Below are 21559 nucleotides of genomic sequence, written 5' to 3'. Positions count from 1 at the left end.
CCCCCGCGGGTTCTAAAAACTGCAAGGAAAACACCATGGCTGCGGCAGAGACTTTAACAATTAGCTTGAAACAATTTATTCACTTTCAGAAGCTAGTCTAGAGGGTTCAGATTTCAAACCAATTCTGCCTAGACCATTAGAATATAAAATGAAGATGAAAATGGTGACAATGTTTATATGAAAATCTCCCCATCTTCCATCTCTCTCTGTATCCTCTCTAGAGTAACTATGTAATACCAGCTCAGGCTGTTATAACAAAATGCCATAGACTGGATGGCTTAAACAGACATTTTTCTAACAGTTCTAGAGGTTAGAAGTCCAAGATCAAGGTGCCTGGCATACAGTCCTCAGTTAACACTACTTTTCTGTAATGCCAGACTGGCAGGAAACAGAGAGGAGAGAGAGATAGCGGGCTGAGAGATGACATCTAAGAAGGACACATGTCGGGGGACAAGTGTTCCTGAATTCATGGAAATTCACATCACTGTCTCAGTGTTTTGTTCACGGGCTGGGCTACTTTCATCTTGGAAGAGGGAAACCTCAGTGAAAAGATGTCAAAAGAAGAGAACCTACTACTGAGTTTGAGGCGAAAGGTCACAGGAGGCGATTCAGAGACTTCCAAATTATGGTTTCTTTGAAGCTTCCTCTTAAAACAGAATCAGGCCACCTAGAAACAGGGACTTAGAAATACACCACTGTGAACAATACCTGATTATTGTTGTTGGTGGTGGTGTTGTTATGAAGTGTTTTATCTGTGACAGGCACTGAAATAAAACCATCATGAATATGATCTTTCTTCATTTGTTCCATCTTTCTCTCACTGAAACCAAGAAGGGTCCTCTACTTTTAAGGACTCATGGGATTCAACTGGATCTGCCTGAAAAATCCAGAATAACCTCTCTATTTTGAAGTCCTTTTGAAATGTAAATAACATATTTCACAGGTTCTGAGAATCAAGGCATGGACGTCTTGCAGGGGCATTTTTCTGCATACCACGTGGTGTGACAGAAGTAAGCCCCCAATAAGTTTGATCCTCGCCACTCCTATGCAGAGTATATAATTTCCCCAATACCCTTGTCATAGGAAAATTTATTACTATCCTGCTTTTACCATCAAAACTTATGATCTTGGCCTCTCCTTCTTGCCTTTGTATAAGGCCTAAAGAGAAACACTGGCTACTTTGACAACCTTAAAGTAGATTCCAGGAATGTCACCAATAGCATGACCAGTGTGACCAAATCCAGCAACCAGAACTTCATCATTTTCCTCAGTGAAGTTCAAGCAACCATCATTGGGTACAAAGGCTGTGATTTTTTTTTTTTTTTCCATTCTTGATTACCTGAACCCTGACACACTTCCTGATGGCAGAATTTGGCTGTTTGGCTTCAACCCCTACTTTTTCAAGCACAATTCCACTGGTATGAGACGCACCTAAAAAAAGGATTGGTCTTCAGAGCTGTGCTGAAATGGGTTTTCCTGACTGTTTATCGTGCCACTTCTGGTCCCATCGATGGCTATGGAGCTTCCTGGCAGTACGAAGACTGCAACACTTGCCCATCCTGCTGGCACTTGCCCATCCTGCTGGCACCTGGGCCTGAGAAAAAGAGAGCTTCCTCTATTTTTAGAGTTGGAGGAAGGGGACCAAGGAATGTGGGACACCTACGGAATCTGGAAAAGGCAAGGAAATAGATCTTTCTCTACCATCTATAGAAATGAGCATAGCCCAGCCAACGCCTTGATTTTAGCACACAAACCCATACAGGACTTCTGACCTACCAAAAGATAATAAATTTATGTTATCTTAAGCTACTAAGTTTGTAGTAATTTGTTACACATCATTTAAAAAAAAAACTAATACAGAGCATAAGTTAGTTATTTAAATGCAGGGTTGTCATAGAGGTTGGAGAAAGAAGACTAATCAAACCACAATCAATCCACTGTCAAATATAGGTAAGTGAAAGTCATCTGGAACCAGAACTGGATAAAACAATCAGAATTCATTACAAGTTCATTCAACCAGGACATGTCACAGAACTCTTTATTTTGATTGCTTTAGTTTAAACTAACAACAACAAAAAAAAACTTGTTGGCTTATGTAACAACGGTCTCAAAGAAAAGATGGCCTTCAGTATTATCAATTCAGTAGCTCATCAAAGTCATCAGAGTCTCTTTTCTCTGCTTTTTGCAGTGACCATTTCATTCCAAGTCTGGCTTTCCTTGTGATGGTGAAACTACAATAGTCAGAAGGAGAGAACTCTGGCTTCTGGGAGATCCTTCAAACATGCCCTCACATCTTATCAGCCCATTCTTTGCTATAGGACCATTCCTGAGCCAATCCCTTTTGGCAGAGGAATGCTATGTGCCAGCTGGAGTTAGCTAAACAAATCCCTACAGAAAGGGGTATAAGATAGCCTGATTGGATTAAGACAATCAGGTTCCACTCCTGGAACAGGGGGATGTTCCTAAATTCTATTGATGGTACACAAAGAGGGCAGGTAGAAGGATTGTTGAAGACATAGCAGTTCATAATCCAGACCTGAAGTCACTAGTAAGACTTCCCGGCATGAAGCCTAATGTGATAGAAAAGGAGGAAAATAGAGTCAGAGAAAAATAAATAGTTGAAAGTGAATATAGAATAAGAGAAAAAGATGCACGTGATGGGAAATTGAAGGGACAATAATAAATGCCTTGGATGATCATAGCAACATCTCCCTAGTGTTTCTGAAACTTGAGTAGTGAACTGACCCCCTTTAAAAGACGAAAAATAAAACTTAGATAATTCAAGGATCATGTAAAATAGTGGTTAAAGTCATAAGCTCTAGATCTGAAAACCTGGGTTTGAACCCCAGCTTAGCGCCTGCTGGTCATGATCCTTGGGCCCCCTCTCTGTCTCTATTTCTTCATCTAAAGATAATAATATCAATCTTATGGAGTAATTTATGAGGGCTAAATGAGTTAAAATAAAAATCATTGTCTAGTTGCATCTGGCTAGCATAAGAATGATCTATGTGTTAGCTAAGTGAAACAGTGTTATTTGAATATTTATAAATGTAAAACTCGATGAAATATCTTCTGGCTTATATTTCTTATAAATCTTTTTTTTTTTTCCCACTGTACAGCAAGGGGATCAAGTTATCCATACATGTACACATTACAATTACATTTTTTCCCCACCCTTTGTTCTGTTGCAACATGAGTATCTAGACAAAGTTCTCAATGCTATTCAGCAGGATCTCCTTGTAAATCTATTCTAAGTTGTGTCTGATAAGCCCAAGCTCCCGATCCCTCCCACTCCCTCCCCCTCCCATCAGGCAGCCACAAGTCTTTTCTCCAAGTCTATGATTTTCTTTTCTGAGGAGATGTTCATTTGTGCTGGATATTAGATTCCAGTTATAAGTGATATCATATGGTATTTGTCTTTGTCTTTCTGGCTCATTTCGCTTAGTATGAGATTCTCTAGTTCCATCCATGTTGCTGCAAATGGCATTATGTCGTTCTTTTTTTATGGCTGAGCAGTATTCCATTGTGTATATATACCACATCTTCCGAATCCAATCACCTGTTGATGGACATTTGGGTTGTTTCATAAATTTACACATTATATTTAGACTAAAATCCAACTAAATCGAACTGCCCCGATATCAATTTAATGTGATGGCTAATTTTCTTTTTTAATAAATGAAACCAGTGCTCATAATAACAGCTCAAATCTCTAGAGCTGATTCCTCTGAGTCTGGTGCTTTGTTGTTCTTTTTTTTAACATTATATAGCATGAAATAACATGAATGATGGAACTATTCATTCTTCTCACCATTTCTTCTTCTCCAAACCACTGCACAAACTGCAATAACATCATCTGACCTTCCTTTGGAGCAAATGCATCACATGTATGATGTCCACTTCTGTTCTTGATCATTATTACTTGAAGTTTTTAATGTACTACTTGATACAGCAGAAATGCAAATGAAGGTCCTGAAAGGGTTATACAGATGGGCTGGAATGTGTTTACATGCTCTCTTCAGATCATAATATAAAATTAAACAATTCTCAAAAAGAACCCATGAATTTCTGAGAATACATCTTTACCCTTTAGTTTGAGAAATACCACTTTATCACAGAGTCTATTCAAGACAACACTTCTTGATCTGCAGGCAATTTATTTCTCTTCCCACAAAGCTCTGCTTACTCCTCCTCTCTGCTCTACACAGTCCCCTACTTATTTATCCCCAAGAAGGTTAGATGATGGATGTGACCTATCAAGGCTAAGAACATTCAATAGACTCCTGACTTATGGCCAAGCTCCCTCTCTTAAGATTTTATTTGGTATGGGTGTGTGTATGCATAATTTTAAAAAATTTTTATTCACAACCTTTAAGAAGTTAGTTGGGCCAAAGATTCCCTCTATGTCCTCTAGCTTACCTCTACCCTTTAAGAAGACCTTGGGTGGATGGCCCATCCCAGGTCTGCTCTGGGCAAAGAGGAAGAATTCTTCCTTCATTGAAATGATCTTCCTTTAAAGAGCTTTCCTCAGGACTGGCTCCCTCTCTTCCTCAAGAGGAAGTAAGGAGTAAGAGTGTGAGGGCCTAGGAAAACTCAGCTCTAGCCAAGACAAAGGAAACTTTCTTATAATCCAATATCAGAAAATCATGTGGAGAATAAAGCAAAACTTTTTAAAATTAGCATAAAGAACTTGCAATTATTCAGCTTTGCCCTTGTTGGGGCACCTCTCCAGGGCATAACTAAGGCAAGTCCAAGACACTTGAACCCTTGTCAACTACTGTGCATATATCTATAACCACTATATATATCTAGACGTAGATATATATATATATATATATATATATATATATATATATATATATATATAGTGTGTGTGTGTGTGTGTGTGTGTGTGTGTGTGTGTGTATATGATTTTAGAAACACCAGAAACAGGAATTGCAGCTTTTGTACAGCTGGCCTTGAGCTCTAGTGCCCTTTTAGCTGTCCTTTGGAGGGATTTTCCTCCAAATGGGCTATATTTGCAGCAGACAGAAACAATCCTGGGCTAGTCTGTGGTGCCTGTCCCAAATACCAACAGCCTGAAGGGAAGACAAATGTCTGAGGTTACTCAGCAACCCTGCAGTCGGGCATCTCAAATACAAAAATCAAATCTTGCAATCAGAGTAAAGCTGCTATAGCATTTGATGAGAAATAAAAGCACAAACTAGCTGAACAAAGCAGAGGGGTTGCCCCCACAACACGTCCTTCCTATATACGTATGCCCTCTCTCCACTAATAGTAATAGTTAATATGAATTAACTACTTAACTCTGTGCCAGACATTGCTCTCAACCCTTTGTATTTACCGATAAGGCATGTATTTTTATGACCCCCATTTACTGGGGGAGGGAATTAGGCACAGAGAAGTCAGGCAACAGATCCAAGACTACATGGTACTAAATGGAGAAGCCAGGCTGAGAACCCAGGCTTCGTGGTTCCCACTACATGGTGCTGCTGCTGCTGCTGCAAGAGACAGGTCCTCCAGGGAGGTTCGCCCCTTGTACCTCATACTTCATTCATCACAAGGCAAAGAGCTCATCAGAGAGAGACTAGGAAGAGGGTGGCAAACTCACTGTGATGGAAGGAAATAGCAGGAAAAGAACAAAATTAAGAGGGTTGGGACAGGAGGATTGATCGTCTTTCTGAAGCAAAGCAGTGTTTTCAGAGAAAAGACCCCCCCCCCATGCTAGGTTTGAATTCCTGTCATGCTAATAAATGGGCCATTGAAGCAGCTGGCTGCACTCTCATCACTGCTCTGAGAGTTCTTTACGCTAATCCTTTCCCCGGTAGCCTGACTGGGCAAGGATGAAAATCCCTAGCATCAGGTATTAAAAGAGACAGAGGAAGCACACAAACCAATTTAGGGGGTTTCACTTGACCAGTTTTCTTCATTTGAGTCCTATTAGCTCTGATAATGTATCCTCACTATTAATCAGTGGGGGGGGGCAGGTAACACTGGCATGTGTGAATGCAGGTGTAAGCCCAGTGGCCTTCCGTGTCACCAAATACCAGCTTTCCAGCAAGAAAAACCCAGAAAAGACAGAAGAACATCTAAGTGATCTGTCCAATTTTCACTACATTGCAGTGACCAAAGCAATGAATAATCCAAGGAAAATACCAGGAAATCCAATGCAGTGGGAGTTTTGCACCACCCTGCCATGTTCTTGCTATTCTTTGCACAAGGCATTTAATTTCTTTTAGCTTCAGTTTCTTCAACTTTAAAATAGGGGGGATTATATACTCTGCATAGGAGTTGTGAGGACCAGTGAAGTATGGATATGACAGTCTTATTTCAGTGCCTATCACAGAGAAAGCACTTCACAATAGCAACAATAATAATTAGCTATTGTTCACAGTGGTATTTTTCTAACTCCTTGTTTCCTAAATGGCCTGATTCCATTTTAAGAGGAAGCTTCAAAGAAACAGTAATTTGGAAGCCTCTGAATCACTTCCCATGCCCTTTTCACTTCAAACTCAGTGGTAAGTTCTCTTCTCTTGACATCTTTTCACTGAAGTTGCCCTCTTTGGAGATTAAAGTAGCCCAGTCCATGAACCAAAAACTGGGACAGTGATGTGCCTTACCATGAATTCAAGAACATTTTCTTTTATCCCTGTATTTATGTCCTTGGATGTCTTTGCTCAGCCCTCTATCTCTTTATCCTCTTCATTTCCTGCCAGTCCAGCATAACAGAAAAGTACAACCTGATTATATCAGAACAGACTCATTCTCTCCCCCCTTCCACACAGCTCATTTTCTTGTTAAAGACTTCCTATTTACCACCTCAGTGATGAGCCAAAAGCCCTTGAAATGGTAGTATTTTCTGCTTGGAATCAGGGCTGTTCTATTAGTCATTCAAGGATCTCAAGAAAAAGAGTCAGAAAGCGCAAGGGATTCAGAGATAATTTCTGAGCAGGAGTGGTAGAGTCATAGAAGAACACAGAAGCTTCACCTAAGGGGGAAAAAAAAAAAAACAACCATTGCTAACAAACACGCCAAGACCACTGACTTCATTAAACCAAAGAGGTCCAGTAAATGTGTACATAGTGGATGAAGAGCTTCAGCTGGAACCTATGTGACCTGTTAGAGCACTGGCACATTCTAGCTGTACGACTTAGGGTAAGGCATTTAATTTTTCTAATCTTTAGTTTCTTCATATGTAAAATATGGATAATAGTAATTCTTTTACAGAACTTTTATGAGGATTAAAGATTATTTGTGTAGAAGTGTATAACACACTTCTTTGACACATAATAGAAGCTCAGTTATAGCAATTATTTAGTCAAAGTAATAGTCTTGCAGCATCCATGTTTTCTAAGATGCTCCAACTTTCTCTTTTGTATTTTTCATAAATATAAATCTTAAATGGTTATTTAATAACTCAAACATGGGAAAACTATGCAGCCAAAAAGTGACAAAGGATTAAGCTTCAGCAGAACATTCCCTAAGGAAAATTGAGATGAAGAACAGATGGAAGAAGTATTCAGTTCACTGAAATAAGTAGAAGCCTGAAGAATCTAGAAGATTTCTCTGCCAAAGGATATTTCCAAAGGCAAACTCGGAGACCACTTATTCAGGTGGAGATGTTCAGCAGATAGTTGATCCAACACAAGGTTGATTCAACACATGGAAGAGAAAGGTCTTAGTGCTTGACTGGACACAGTGTTCTGGAATCATGTACTAGTATCTATCCAAGGATAGGTCACCAAGAAAGGCATATAAGGTTAGACAGAAAGACAGAGAATCAAATGCTATAAATGCCAATATTTAAGGACTAGATTAAAAAATGAAAGAGACAGAAGGAAAATGTTTCAATGGAAAGAATTAAGAACTACTTGGTACTTATTGGCCACAACCATTAAATAAGTCACTCATTTACTCAATCAACTAATACTTAGATTATGCTTACCATAAGCAAGGCATTATACATGTAGGGATATGGTGATGAACAGCACAACCCAGACTCTACCTGCATGAAGCTTACTATCTAGGAAATATTTTAGATATAAACAGGTAGCTGGACAAGTCTACTAAGAGATCTTTCAAAGAGTCATGTGGGAATAGAAAGCAGATTTAAAGATATAAGAGAAAATGGATACAGTGAATAAAAACTCCTTCAAAAGGCTCAGCTATAAAGTAAGAAGAGATGGGATAGAGAGTCACTGTTCTGGAAAGATTTCAAACATCACATGGAAGTAGGGAGCTTCTAAATTTGAGATTCAATTATTCTCTCATCAATTTCTGCGTTTCTTAAAAGTCAAATAATAGTACAAGCCATGTCTGCACTGACTATTTTGGAAGCAGCTGCCCAAGCAGACTGACTGTCCCTTTGTGTCTCCAGAGACTATCGGACCAGGCTATCACCCTATGGTCCCCACACAGCATATGTTCTTTCCTGCAGTGTGAGGATATCTGCATTAGTCTAAGTACATACAGAAGGCCCTTTAATTAATGCTCAATACGCTTCACACATTAGCAAATATCACTGTGTCCCCAATGGAACTCTAAGGCATCTGGTAGACTTGTGTCTCCCTTGTGAGCCTGCTTGTTTTCTCTTATAGTCAAAAGGAACAAGATACACAGTCTTAACTTTGTCCCCGAATCATGGTAATCCCTATCCCTAAACAATCTTTGACATTCAACCTCTCACTTTGTTGACTGGTTTAACTCTAAGGAGTTAAAACTTCAAATTCATGGTTATTAGCCTAATTGTCTTCATGACTTTAGTGATCAAAATATGAGAATTTGTGGTGGCACACTCAGAGAGATTAAAATGTAAATGCCAGTATTTACATATACATTCAAAAATGAAATAAAATATATTGTCACTACTCTATTTAGTTGACTATACTTAGGCTTTGCATTATAATTTGAATTAAACAGTTTTTTATGCTAATCACATTCATATATCATACTCTCCCTTAAAGCAAGATCCCTGCATGTGTCCAGGTACAACGCAGTCAGCTTTGCCCTGACAATAAGCTATACTTCTAGATCTTACTTGCCAAAATGTACCTTACTCTACAGCCCTTCATTGTAGTAATCCATCTCCCAGATGTCATCATAACACTATATTTTTTCAATTGGGCAGCTCACCTACAAAAGTTTGCTGGAACTCCAGTCTGTCAAAATACACAGGTTAAATTTGCAATTTAAGCTCTGCTGCAAGCAAGGAATATTTGAAAGATCAAAACTGGGAAATAATTTTCCAAAATGTAGATTGTTTATGTTATGCATTTTGGTTGAAAGGTAAAGACAAATGACCTAGAAAAATTTCTCATCTTCTCTGAGAACCTAAGGACCTATAGTTGTGGGTATAACCCCCAAAGCATCTCAATGGATCCATTCCATTCATCAAAGGTAGTTGACCACATACCTTAGTTTTCCCAGGACAACGTAAAGTTAATGTCTACTGTCCAAAGAGATCAGTGTTCCTATGGTAACATCCTCTTTCTTTCTCAAATGTGTCCTAATTCAAACAATAAATTATTTGGTCATCTCAGACAAAGAATATCACAAAACCCCCAACAAGCTAAATGCCAAAATTGTTCCAACTTTTTAGCCAGTTTTATGTAAGTTTGATTTCAAATAAACAAACAGTCCTCCAAAATGTAAGTTAATGAAAGCTAGCACCTTTAAGAAAGAAATGTGAAAATTTCAAGTACAATAGTGCATCCAGGAACAAACAAGTATAAAGAAGTTAAACTGTCATTTGATGCTGAGCCTGGGAAGCATTATAAATGAGAGCTGAAAGAAGTGTCCAGGACTTTAGGTCCACATTGCCAGAGTAAATCAAGGCTGCAAAGATTTTATGAGACACTAAAGAACACAGAAAGGTCTAATGAAGAAAACTCTGGTATTTTTAAAATTATTACCATTGATTTTAACTTATTAGAAAAAGTCCTGAGATTACTAGAGGCACCAAATCTGACACTATAAGTGAGTAGAAACAAATGTGTCTGGCTTTTACCATTTTGGAGGTTCTGATCTGCCTAAACCACACTCTAATACTCATACTGATGTACCTCATTGAAAGATATCCCATTAAACTACACACAAATAAGAGTGGGAAGTGCTGAATCCTGGCATTTGGTAAAATCTTCGGGCAGTTTGAATTGTCATTTTGTGCATCTGAATCTATTGTCATCTACTTAATGTCTTATTAGCATCTCTTCCTTTTCACATCAGTGTTTGTTCATGCTTGCAGCTCTGAACTTTTAAAGAGCATTATTTAATGCGTTTACTTACTCTTTATTTTATCCTTCCAAACACTCATAGAACTGTCCTCGGGACCTTCTCCACACTCTCTACCCAATAGTTTCTGGATACTGCCCTAATTCAGGATCCCTGCTATTTCTCATTACCTTTTGTTAACAGACTTTTAAGTGATTTTTTTTTGAGACAATGGGATTCTGTTTTTAGTCAAGCCAATTTCATTCAGATTTGCAAGTAAAATTTCATGAGAGGTTATATCAAGTGCTTTATTAATCTCCAAATATACATTCTAGACTCAGCATTAAATTCATGCTGTTCTTTATTTACTAGAGAACTTACTTTTCTAAGACTTTTTCTTTAATATATATGCAAAAATTTATTCCTCTCTTTTAACCTCCCTGCTATGCTTTCTGGTGGTAATAGATCACACCACTTGATGTGACCTCAGAGCTGTGCTCTTCTTTTCTGGTTAAAAAAATTCAAATTAAAGTGACCAGAATGGTGTCGAAATCATCTTGAGGGCAACTGAAGGACATAAAAATACATGGCTTGCTCCCCAAAAAAGGCTTAAATAAAAACATAATATCTGCCTACAGATATCTGGAGGATTGTAAAACTATAGCAGTGAGGAGCAGAACCAGGACCAAGAGATAAGAATTATAGTGGCAGAATGTGCCTCTACATAATTCATTATTTCAGCAAATAGTTATTGAGGGTAGTCTACATACAGAGCATTATTTTGGACCTATAGAACATGCAAAGAAAGCTAATTAAAGTTCCTGCTCTCAAGTACTTTACAACTTATTACGGTCACTTAATGCATGAGAATAAATATAACTGTCCAACTCTGGAATGCACTGAGCCATGAGCAAGGAACAGTTGGTCACTGGAGAGATACAGGTAAAAGATGAATGGTCACCTGTCAGGTAGAATGTAGGAAAGATTCCTGGATTGGGTGGATACTTTTTTATTTATTCCCTGCCCTGTTTCAGAAAGGACTCTTAATCCAGACTCTTCTGCTCCTGAATGAACTATGTATTCCATGAGTAACAGAGATATAATTTTTAAATCTCCCTTTATCAGTAAGCCAGCATCTGCAGAATCCCTTTGCCTTTGAGGACCTAGGCAAAGGGGCAGACATAGAATATACATATAAAAGTCCTTGCCAGAGAGAAAGAAGAAAAACAATCTCCATTGGCCCTGGAGAATAAGGGAAGAGAAACAGAAGGAACGTGAAGAGGTCTTCATAGTCCCCTCATTAGAATGGAACCATAGGGAGAAAGGGATGGAAGTACCACAGTAGTTGTGGGAGGTCCTCAGCCCTGCAGGAATGATGGCAGGATTCACCACCTTAGCTTGGAGGAGGCTTAGGTCTGTAGAAGTCCCCACTATGTTCAACATGCTGCAAAACATAGTTTACTGGAGACAGATATATTATGCTGAGTATGTGAACTTGAATCAGTGCCCTTGGATTTCCAGCCTGTGTATAACATGAAGGTGATCCAGAAATGGCTATGTGTCCCACTGAGGAAACAGGAGCTGAGCAGGCAGGCAATATAAAAGGCCTGGGGCTAGAACAAAGAGTCCACAGTGAGTTATTGTAAATGGAATCAAATGGCCACAACCATGGACTCCATTCAGATGTATCACCCTAATGTCTCAAAAGGCCAGACAACATCAGTAAGGGACCAGAACAACCACAATACAGCCAAAGTGGGTAAAAACCCATGGATGACTAATAGACATCAGACCACTCTTTCCTCTAGTACCACGGAGTAACATAAACATCCTTTCAATTTCCAGATACCGACTTGGAGAAAAGCAGGGAAAAAGAAAGGAAATCTGAAAAGTAGCCAACATGATCAAAAATCCAAAAGCAACTATTTAAACTGGAAGGGATTTGGACATCAACACTAATTAATAAATTTCAGATTTACCCCCCCCCAGCTTTCTAATAAACACATAGCCCTCTAAACCCCTACACACACGCAAACACAAGAACCCTGATACCCAGTGAGAAAGGGTTCACAGGAAAAATTTAATTCATTTTAGAAAATCAAGAAAACTAAATGTTCTCATGTATCTAAGCAGTAATGTGTATAGATCCTTGATCCCAACACAAATCCATAAGCACATATTCACATATGTGAAGCCAAATAGTTAATCATTCATCAAGAAAATCTTTCTAGAAGGTCAGGCTCTCTTTTGGTGGGGACATTGAGAGGCTCGTATACAAATTCGCATTGTTTATTTCTGTCTTCTACAATGATTACTTTCTCAAACAGAATTATTAGGCTGTTTTAATGCTATATTTTAATCTCCTTCATGTTGTTGAGTTTTAATACATTTTCTCCATACTCTGTATTGCTATTAATTTGCATTCTTGAAAAAGTCAATTACCCGTACATTACTGTACTCATTGAACCCAAGAACCGATTTATAGGAAATGTGAATTGCAGTAGCACAATTACTAAAAGAAAACTTGTCTCCTCTTTTTATACAATATCTTCTTCCCTGTGAATGCCAGCTTCTTTTCATTTTAAACTATTCTTGTAGTTTTCCAAAGAAATCAGACACTGTACACCACTGTTCCATGTACATGAACTTGATGTCACTGGGTATCATAATGGAATCATCACCCACAAAAGAATGTTACTCAGCATATATTGTATGCTCCTTTATTGCTTAACATTTATCATAACTATATGTATTTGGCCAGTCAGGTATATTAGGACAAACCATCAAATCTCAATGTGTAGAACAGATAAAGGCATGTGAAAGACTATTGCCAAAATCTGTCCTAGGTAGCTAATATTTCATTTCCCATGGAAGAAAATAAAGAGAAAAACCGAGCTAGCTTCCCTCAATTTATCATTTGATGTTCCTAGTGAGATGAGGGAAAATAAGTTGGCAGAGCTGTCAGAAAGCATGGCTGTTGTGTCCATGAGGACTTGAGATATGGGCAAAATATTAATAAGGCTAAATGAGGTCTGGATTAAAAACCCTGGAACTGAGGAAAGGATGAAATGAAAGCACTGAAGTGGTAACAGCTTCTGAATTTACCATGCTGTGATTTCCAATTCCTCTCGAGTCTCTTAACTTTCTCCAAATATAAAAGTTCACAGAGAAATGTGACAACAGTCATACTGATCTACAAATAAATCTGTCCCCCTTTATCTGGAACTGGTTATATAGGTTAGTTTGCTTTGTAACAAGAGGTCATGGTATTTTTACTACAAAGGGTTAAAGTGCTAGGTAAAGCAGATTTCATGTGCCTTGGAGTCTAGCCAGCACAAACACAGTCAATCCTGGCCATGTCTTTTTCTTACACTGGTTACTGAAAGGCTATTAAGTCTATGAAAAGCTGTATCAAATATCAAACAAAATCCTGAAAGATGGGAAAATTGAAAAGGGACACTGAAAGCAGCCAGTCAATGCCTGAAGCCCAAAGTCTTTGTCTGCACAGTTGCTTCTTTTCATCATCTCTCAGATCATGAGTTGTTTAAGGGCTGTGAAAGGTGTCAGAAAAACAGCCTTCTTCTAAAGTTAGGCAAAGTCTGGAATGTGAATGCATGAGAACTCTATCAGATTGCTTACGCTCACCCAAACCCCTTCAGGGGAGTTTAAAAAACACAGTTGAAGACCCAATATACAATCATTCTCAGCGATCTAAAGCAATATCTAAAAGATGTCTTCTCTCTGGGTGAAAAATGAAAATGTAATTTCAAGAAAAAACTTCTCATTTTTTTTCCCTGTCTTCTCCAATCTGTCGTGAAAGGATCACACTGACGGCCTTATTTTTTACTGTGTTGAACCTTTGCTGAAAGAAAACTTGATAAAATATAATACTTGCTTTTCTGCCATCTGGGAAAAGAAAAGAGGTAGACATAATTTTAAATTGCAGGAAATGGTACAGTCATTATTGTTTGGCTTGGGAGTGCATTATTTATCATTAAAACTACAACTATCTAGGACTTATTTTCTGATATGATAACTCTGGTACCTAGGCTTCAATGAAAAATAAAATTACAAATGCATCTATTTGTAAAAATGCTAAGGGAATTTATTGACTTCATGATATCCTCCATGCCACAGGTATTAAGCAATATTTTATTATCCTTTAAATTCTCCATAGGTCATAACAAGACCCCTTGGTATCCAAAGAGACTTAAAAAAAAAATCTCCAATTTGCATAACAAATAGGAGGAAGATTAAATTTTATTTAAGAAAAACATTTTGATTCAATTAGTTGATATGAATTTTACAAAAAAAAACCCTTTTTTTATGCCATTCAAATCAATAAAAGTTTAGAAAGAAACTGAGAAAAATTGTGAGGTCTAAAAGTTTCTAACTTCTTAGACTTCTCCATAATTAATATCGGATTTATATATATCAGAATTCAACACAAGGTTTTATTACAATGAATTTGCATTTGTTCAACAAAATATAATTGAGACTTCTGCTTCTATCAAGGAAATAACAGTGAACATATTTATCTCCCTGCTTTAAACAATTAAAAAAAAAAGACAAAATATAGAAACAACAGTTTTTACACAATGGACAACAGGCAAGATGGCCATTCATCCAAAAAAGGAAAATAAATAAAGATGAACTGTATCAGTCAGCTTAGGCTGCTATTAAAAAAAAAAAAAAAATACCATAGACCGAGTAGCTTAAAGAACACAAATGTACTTCTTGCAGTTCTCAAGGCTAGAAGTCTAAGATCAGGATGCCAGCATAGTTGAGTTCTGTCATGGGCCCTCTTCTTGGAATGCATACAGCTACTTACAAGCTGTGTCCTCACATGGCAGAGAGAGGGAGAGAGAAGTCTGATCTCTTTCTCCACTTCTAAGGTCACGAATCTCATCATGGAAGCCCTATTCTCATGACCTATCTAAACCTAATTACCCTCCAAAGACGCCATCTCTAAATACTGTCACATTAGGGGTTACAACTTCAACATATGGATTTTAGGGAGACGCAAACATCCCATCCATAGCATCAACAATTGCCCCAGTTTACTGAATGACATTAATAAAGGCTGGCAAAATTCCTGAGTTGAGAAGACAGTTCAGAATTCAAGGGATATATGATAGCTAGAATTTAAAAGGAAATTAATTAGAAAAAGAGAACTCCAGAAATCTGCAAAGAGTACATAATTAATCTTCATCTGAATAATGACTAGCAACAATATGTGAGGATCTATGCAAGGCATGGGAAATAATCATCAGAAATATAAGATGTAATAATCTTTGGAGCTCACAATTTTCCACTTCCCAACACATGGAGCATCAAGTAGAATCCTCAGAAGAGTATACCTTTAGGACAGGGACAAATTAGCCATAAAGAAACTGCCTAACAGCTCAAAAGGATCAAACTGTTTCCAAGTAACTGCTAGTCTCCATAAGGAAGCTCCCAAAATATTTAAGAAAATATAAAAACTCCATCATCTTACAAAGTATAATTTACAATGCCTGGCATCCATCAAAAATTACCAGGCATGCAACAAAACAGTAAAATATAAAATCATAATGAAACAAAAATTGATCAATAAAAACAGGCCCAGAAATGATAGAGACGACAGAATTAGCAGATAATGACAACAAAGTAGCTACTATAAATATACCTCATGTGTTCTAGAAGGTTGAACAAAGTGAGTATAAGACATGGCATCTAAATACTCAATCATTTAGAGATGAAAGATTCAATATCTTAAAGAGCAAATTCACCTGATAGGATTATTATCATTTAGAACACATAGAAGAATAATTAGTGCTCTTGAAGACATAACAATTGAAACTATATGAAATAAAACACAGAGGATAAAAGACTGAAATTAAATGAAAAGAGACCCAATTAGCAGTGAGAAGATAAAAAAGCAGACTAAAATGCATATAATTGGAGTCCAAAGGAAAAGGAGAAGCAGGAAAAATAGGAAAAAAATTTTTGAAGAAATAATAGCCAAAAATTATCACAATTTGATGAAAGTTATAAGTCCACAGATCCAAGAAGTTCAGTGAACCTCAATCACAAGAAATGTGAAGAAAATCACACCAAGTCCTATCATAATCAAACTGCTCAAAACCAGTTTGAAGATTAAAAGTTAAAAGCAGTTAGGAAAAAAAAAAGGAAAAGAGCAACAAAGAGAAGAATGGCAGAAGACTTCTTATCAGAAACAATGCAAGCCAGAAGACATGAAAAACATCTTTAAAGTACTGAATAAAAAACTAGTGAATATTTTCCAATAATTATGACAAAATAAAATAATTACTTCTTTATTTGAATTATGTGTCATTTAGACTGTTTTAATCCATGATTAGCTGATCTTAGTGATCTCACTCATGCATCTACAGTCAGCTGGTTAGTCAGTTTAGGCATTAGTGAACCTAGTATTGCCTCAGCACAGATGACTTAGCTTTATGCATAAATTCCCATTAGCAGGCCAACCTGGACTTATTCTCATGAAAGGCAGAGGTCTAAGACTAAGAAGTCTCAATGTCACAAAAAGGAAATAGAAATGCAGTCACCTTTCAAGCCCCTGCTCATGTTACATTTACTAACAGTCCATCATCTAAAACAAGTCAAGTGGCCAATCTCAGAGTGGGAAGGAATTACAGCATTTTTCATATTACAAGACAAAATATGGATACAGTGAAGCCATTAATTGGGAGCAGAATCACAATCAATCTATTATGCACATCTGTTGTAATGAGAATGGCTTAACTTACCTACCAGTAAATACATGCACATACAAACACTATGTAATCTGCATAAAAGTAACCTTAGAATTTACTCTGCTTATACATATTTTTAAACCTCTTTCTCAACATGAGTAATAATCACAAAACTATGGTTGTCAGAGAATTAAGAACACAGGGAGAAAGGTAAAAGAATACATGCATGGAGAAAGAAAAAGGAATGTATGATGAGAAGTTACGCTTGCAGTAAATTGAATCTGGGATATTTTAGGGTATTGAGAAATGTAAGAAACCAGGCAGATGGGGGGTAGAGGCCAAAGGGGAAGAGAGAGGGTGCAAAAGAGATACAAGATAACATGATCAAGAAGAAGCAGATACAGAGTTCCTGCTGCAGTTCAGTGGGTTAAGAACCCAACACTGTCTCTCTGGGGATGCGGGTTTGATCCCTGGCTTCACTCGGTGGGTTAAATATCTGGCATTGCTGCAAGCTGTGGCATAGGTCACAGAGGCAGTTTGGATCCTGAGTTGCTGTGGCTGTGGTGCAGGTCAGCAGCTCTGGGTCAGATTCGACCCCTGGCCCAGGAACTTCCATAAGCCACAGGAAGAACCTGATTTAAAAAAAAAAAGAACCTGATAGTGAACCAAAATTTTCTCTGGCCAAAGTTTATTTTCTCCTTTCCTGGATTTGCAACCTGAAACCAATAGGTAAAATTTATAAGTGAGTGTACTAAGGAAAAGTCCAGACTGAAATTTCTGAAATGGATAGCTCTATTTAAGGAAAAATCAAGTTTATACTGATCTGTGATTTCCAAAATAGGGTACAATCCTTCCACTAGTCATCAGTTTTCAGAAGAGATGAAAAGGAAAGGATTCTAATCTATAATTGGAATGTAATGCAATGTTTCTATGAAGCAGTAATGAGTTTGCTTTCTTCTACAACTCACTTAGCTACGGCGTCCTAATTGCATGGCACTTCTGCCTGAGTAATGTAACAATGGACTCTGCTATTGACCTTTAATAGAAACTATAATTGTATTAAAAACAATTATATTGTAGTTATGCTTGAGTGATACAGACAGTGGTATTCATTATTATGTTTAACAGAAAATTTGCTTAATTTTCTAGTGAACTGATCTCATACAAATTAAATTTGTAACATAAAATATATTTTTTAAAACCCAATTATATTTTGGATGCTACATTTTTTACGTTAAGTAATATTTTCAAGAAGAAAATATAATTCATAATCTTCTAAATTTAATTCCTTTGTGCTGGTATTGAATACAGGAATTCCAAGAGAAAAAAGATAGATGTAGAAGGTGTAAGGGAAAAAGAAAGCAAGGAAGGAAGAAAAAAAAAGAAGGAAGGGGGAGGGAGTGAAGTTGCAAAATGAATACATAGTATAACCTCCTTTGGGATATGTGTAAATAATTTTTGAAAGTATAGGAAACAGTGATTAAATCTGGGAAATAGAACTAAAGGTGTTCAAACATAGACTGGGTGGCAAGTGCAATACAGTGTGAAGTAGTAGTCTATTCTAGCATCTTGAGTCCAAGTCAAAACCCAAAGCACAAAGAAATAAGCCACTGGAGAGGCCAGAAAAATATCCAACCAGCATCATTAACTATTATTTACAAACTTATTTTCACATACAACATAATCTAAATATAAAGAATGCTGTTTTTAAGGTAATGGTTATATTTAAGTATGCCTTCATCTTGAAAATTTTAAAGAGAGGCAGTATGGTATACTGAAGAAGTTGACAAATCCAACCTGCTACCTGTCTTTGTATATGAAATCTTATTGTAAATAAAGCTATACCCATTCATCTCTAACTGCTTCTGCACTAGAATGGCAGAGTTGAATAGCTGCAGCAGAAACTATATGGTCCGCAAAGCCTAAAACATTCACTATTTCTCTCTTTACAGAGAAAGTTTATCGATTCCTACTTTAATGGAAGGAGTTGAAAGGATGATAGGAAAAGTAACTGGCACAGGAGAAAAATGAGGAAATAAAAATAGATTTAAGAATAAGGAGAAAAATAACCAAAGAAAAAGCTAAAAGAAAAAAGTGAATTGGAATTTTACTACTTTTCATTATTTATCCATGAAAAAATTGGACTTCTATTTTTTTGCTTAAAAATTATTCTGTTTAAAAGAAAATTTCTATCAAGAATTTTTCAGGTATGACATTTGCATAGGAACCAACAAATCCAGTGTTGGAACAACATACATGAATGGAGGCTTTATACATGATGAAAGTGTCATTGCACATCTATGAAGAGATAGTGAATATTTTGGTAGGTAGAATTAAAAATGTAGTACTATATAAAAATTTTTAAAGAGAACAAACTGACTCACAACAAGTCACTCCTTATATTCTCCTATATAAGAATATGGACTCCAAGTGGAGCAATGTTCTCAATATTAAAGAAAAACTGTAAAGCTAAAAGAAAAAAATTAAAAATATCTATGTGACTAAAGGATTAAGGAAGACCTCTCCATTTCCCCACTCCCCAGCCCCATCTCAACCCCTGCATTTTAGCAAGTCTTTCTTTCTTTCTCTTTCTTTCTTCCTTCCTTTTTCTTTCTTTCTTTCTTCCTTCCTTCCTTCCTTCCTTCCTTCCTTCCTTTCTTTCTTTCTTTCTTTCTTTCTTTCTTTCTTTCTTTCTTTCTTTCTTTCTTTCTGTCTCTCTCTCTCTCTCTCTCTTCCTTCCTTCCTTCTCTTTTTCTTTTTCTTTTTCTCTTTCTTTCACTTTTTTTTTCCTGGCCATGCCCATAGTACAGGGAAGTTCCCAGGCCAGGAAGTGAATGGGCACCACAGCAGTGAACCAATCCACTGCAGTGACAATGCTGGACTCCTTTACCTGCTGTGCCACAAAGGAACGCCTCAGTAAGCCTTGAAATTAGAAAAGGTATGTCTTATTTTTCAAAAATCAGCTTGTCAATGTCCACCCAAAAAAGACTGTTGGAGTTTATATCAATTTGGGGGAACTGACATTATAACAATATAGAAGGTTTCAGTGCATGAATATAGTATCCTCTCCATTTATCTAGCACTTAATTGGTTGTATTATGGAATAACAGATGGTGTATTGTTGCACATCTGGATTTTGTCTTCTTCCTGAATAGAATATTGGGTTTTGTTACATAAGGCAGTGTATTTACACGTAACCTGCTTGATCATTTTAGTTCTTAATTTTGTGATACATCAGAGTGGTTCTATAGTATCATTTATTCTAGAGCTAAATTAGCCCTACTTCTACAGCATGGCCTTTCGAGGTTCCCTGCTGAACTAGAGACTGAATGCTGAGGGGGTTCAACAAGGTCACTCTACTTTGGATAGAACTTCAGTGCCTTTCAGTGTACAATCTCAAGTCAGCTCACAACTCTCCAGCAGCTGCTTTGTCTCCAGTAAGATGTTCTTTTTGGGGAAATGGAATCTCACTTTGTATGTGCACAGATTAGTATTTGGCCAAAGAATCAAGTGAACCCCTGTGCAGATTTACAACCCTTTTTCCTCACATGGCTTTCTTCTCCACAATTCCCCCCTTCTATCCCACAAGTTACAATTTCCTCATTAGCCTCAAACTCTATAAACTCAGAATACTCAGCTCAATGATACCAATAGGTTCTACCTGGGCTCTTTCTTCCTGCAGTCCAGAGGGTGGTTCCAGGCAAAAATCTACTGCCTTGTAGTAATACAAATGTCCCATTTATGGCATGGCTACCACATTCTTTGTCATTTTAGATGAAATTTCCAAAGCCAGCCTAATGCAACTCATTTGCCTTTCCCTGTGCAGGTGTAAAAGCTCTAGCCAGATGTGCTTCATCAAATTGTCTTATAAGCACTTTATATTGCAGGAAAGGCCATTTTATCTTTTTATATTTAGATTTCTCACTATATTTTTCAGACTGCAGTTGGTTTGGGGCTAAGAAGATGAACTAGAGACAAGCTTTCCAGTAGGTAATTAATCACTTGTAATCAGCACTTATAGCCATTCACAGAAGGTGAGAGTCAAGTGGAGAAAGAAGTGACTTTACCATCTTTTCAGGGTTATTACAGATCCTGCTAAGGTTATACTCATTAAAATTGCTATTAACTTTTCTTCCCCCATCAGGATAGCTAATTAATTTTTCCTTATATTTTAAGATTAAGGCAATTAAGGGGAAAAAATGAGTTAACATGTCCATATATGGGGTAAATGATTCCTTTAGGAAGTTGTGAGAAGAGCTTCAAAAAAGACATATGAAAACGGAATTACGCTAAGTTATTCTGAGGCCCAGTTCACAAGGAAAAAGTCAGCAGTCAGTGGATACTTTATATATCTACCTCACCTAAATTCTTCTGTCTTATCTTCCTGGACAGTGTTTTTCATTTTGATTTAGAAGATCCAGGTTTTACAAATACTAATGTTTATATAATTTAAGGTAGACTCTCTAAGAAAATGAATATTAAGACCTTTCTAGGACCTATTAAGGGGCCATGAAAATGGTAAACCTACTCTTGTTGGTATATTCTTTAGCAAACTGCATTTTAAAAAATCTTCAATCTGGGTAATGACATTTTTATACTCCATCTTATCATCAGTGATTTTACATTATCTGTGG

At 37.1% G+C, this 21559-nt stretch overlaps 1 pseudogene; it reads right to left on the bottom strand.

Moving 5' to 3' along the window:
- Positions 1120-1558, bottom strand: LOC100522181 (annotated as a pseudogene).

This window comes from Sus scrofa, chromosome 2 (assembly GCF_000003025.6).
Source record: "Sus scrofa isolate TJ Tabasco breed Duroc chromosome 2, Sscrofa11.1, whole genome shotgun sequence".
NCBI lineage: Eukaryota > Metazoa > Chordata > Mammalia > Artiodactyla > Suidae > Sus > Sus scrofa.
Note: the sequence above shows the minus strand (reverse complement) of the source record. Positions and strands in the feature narration are given on the sequence as shown.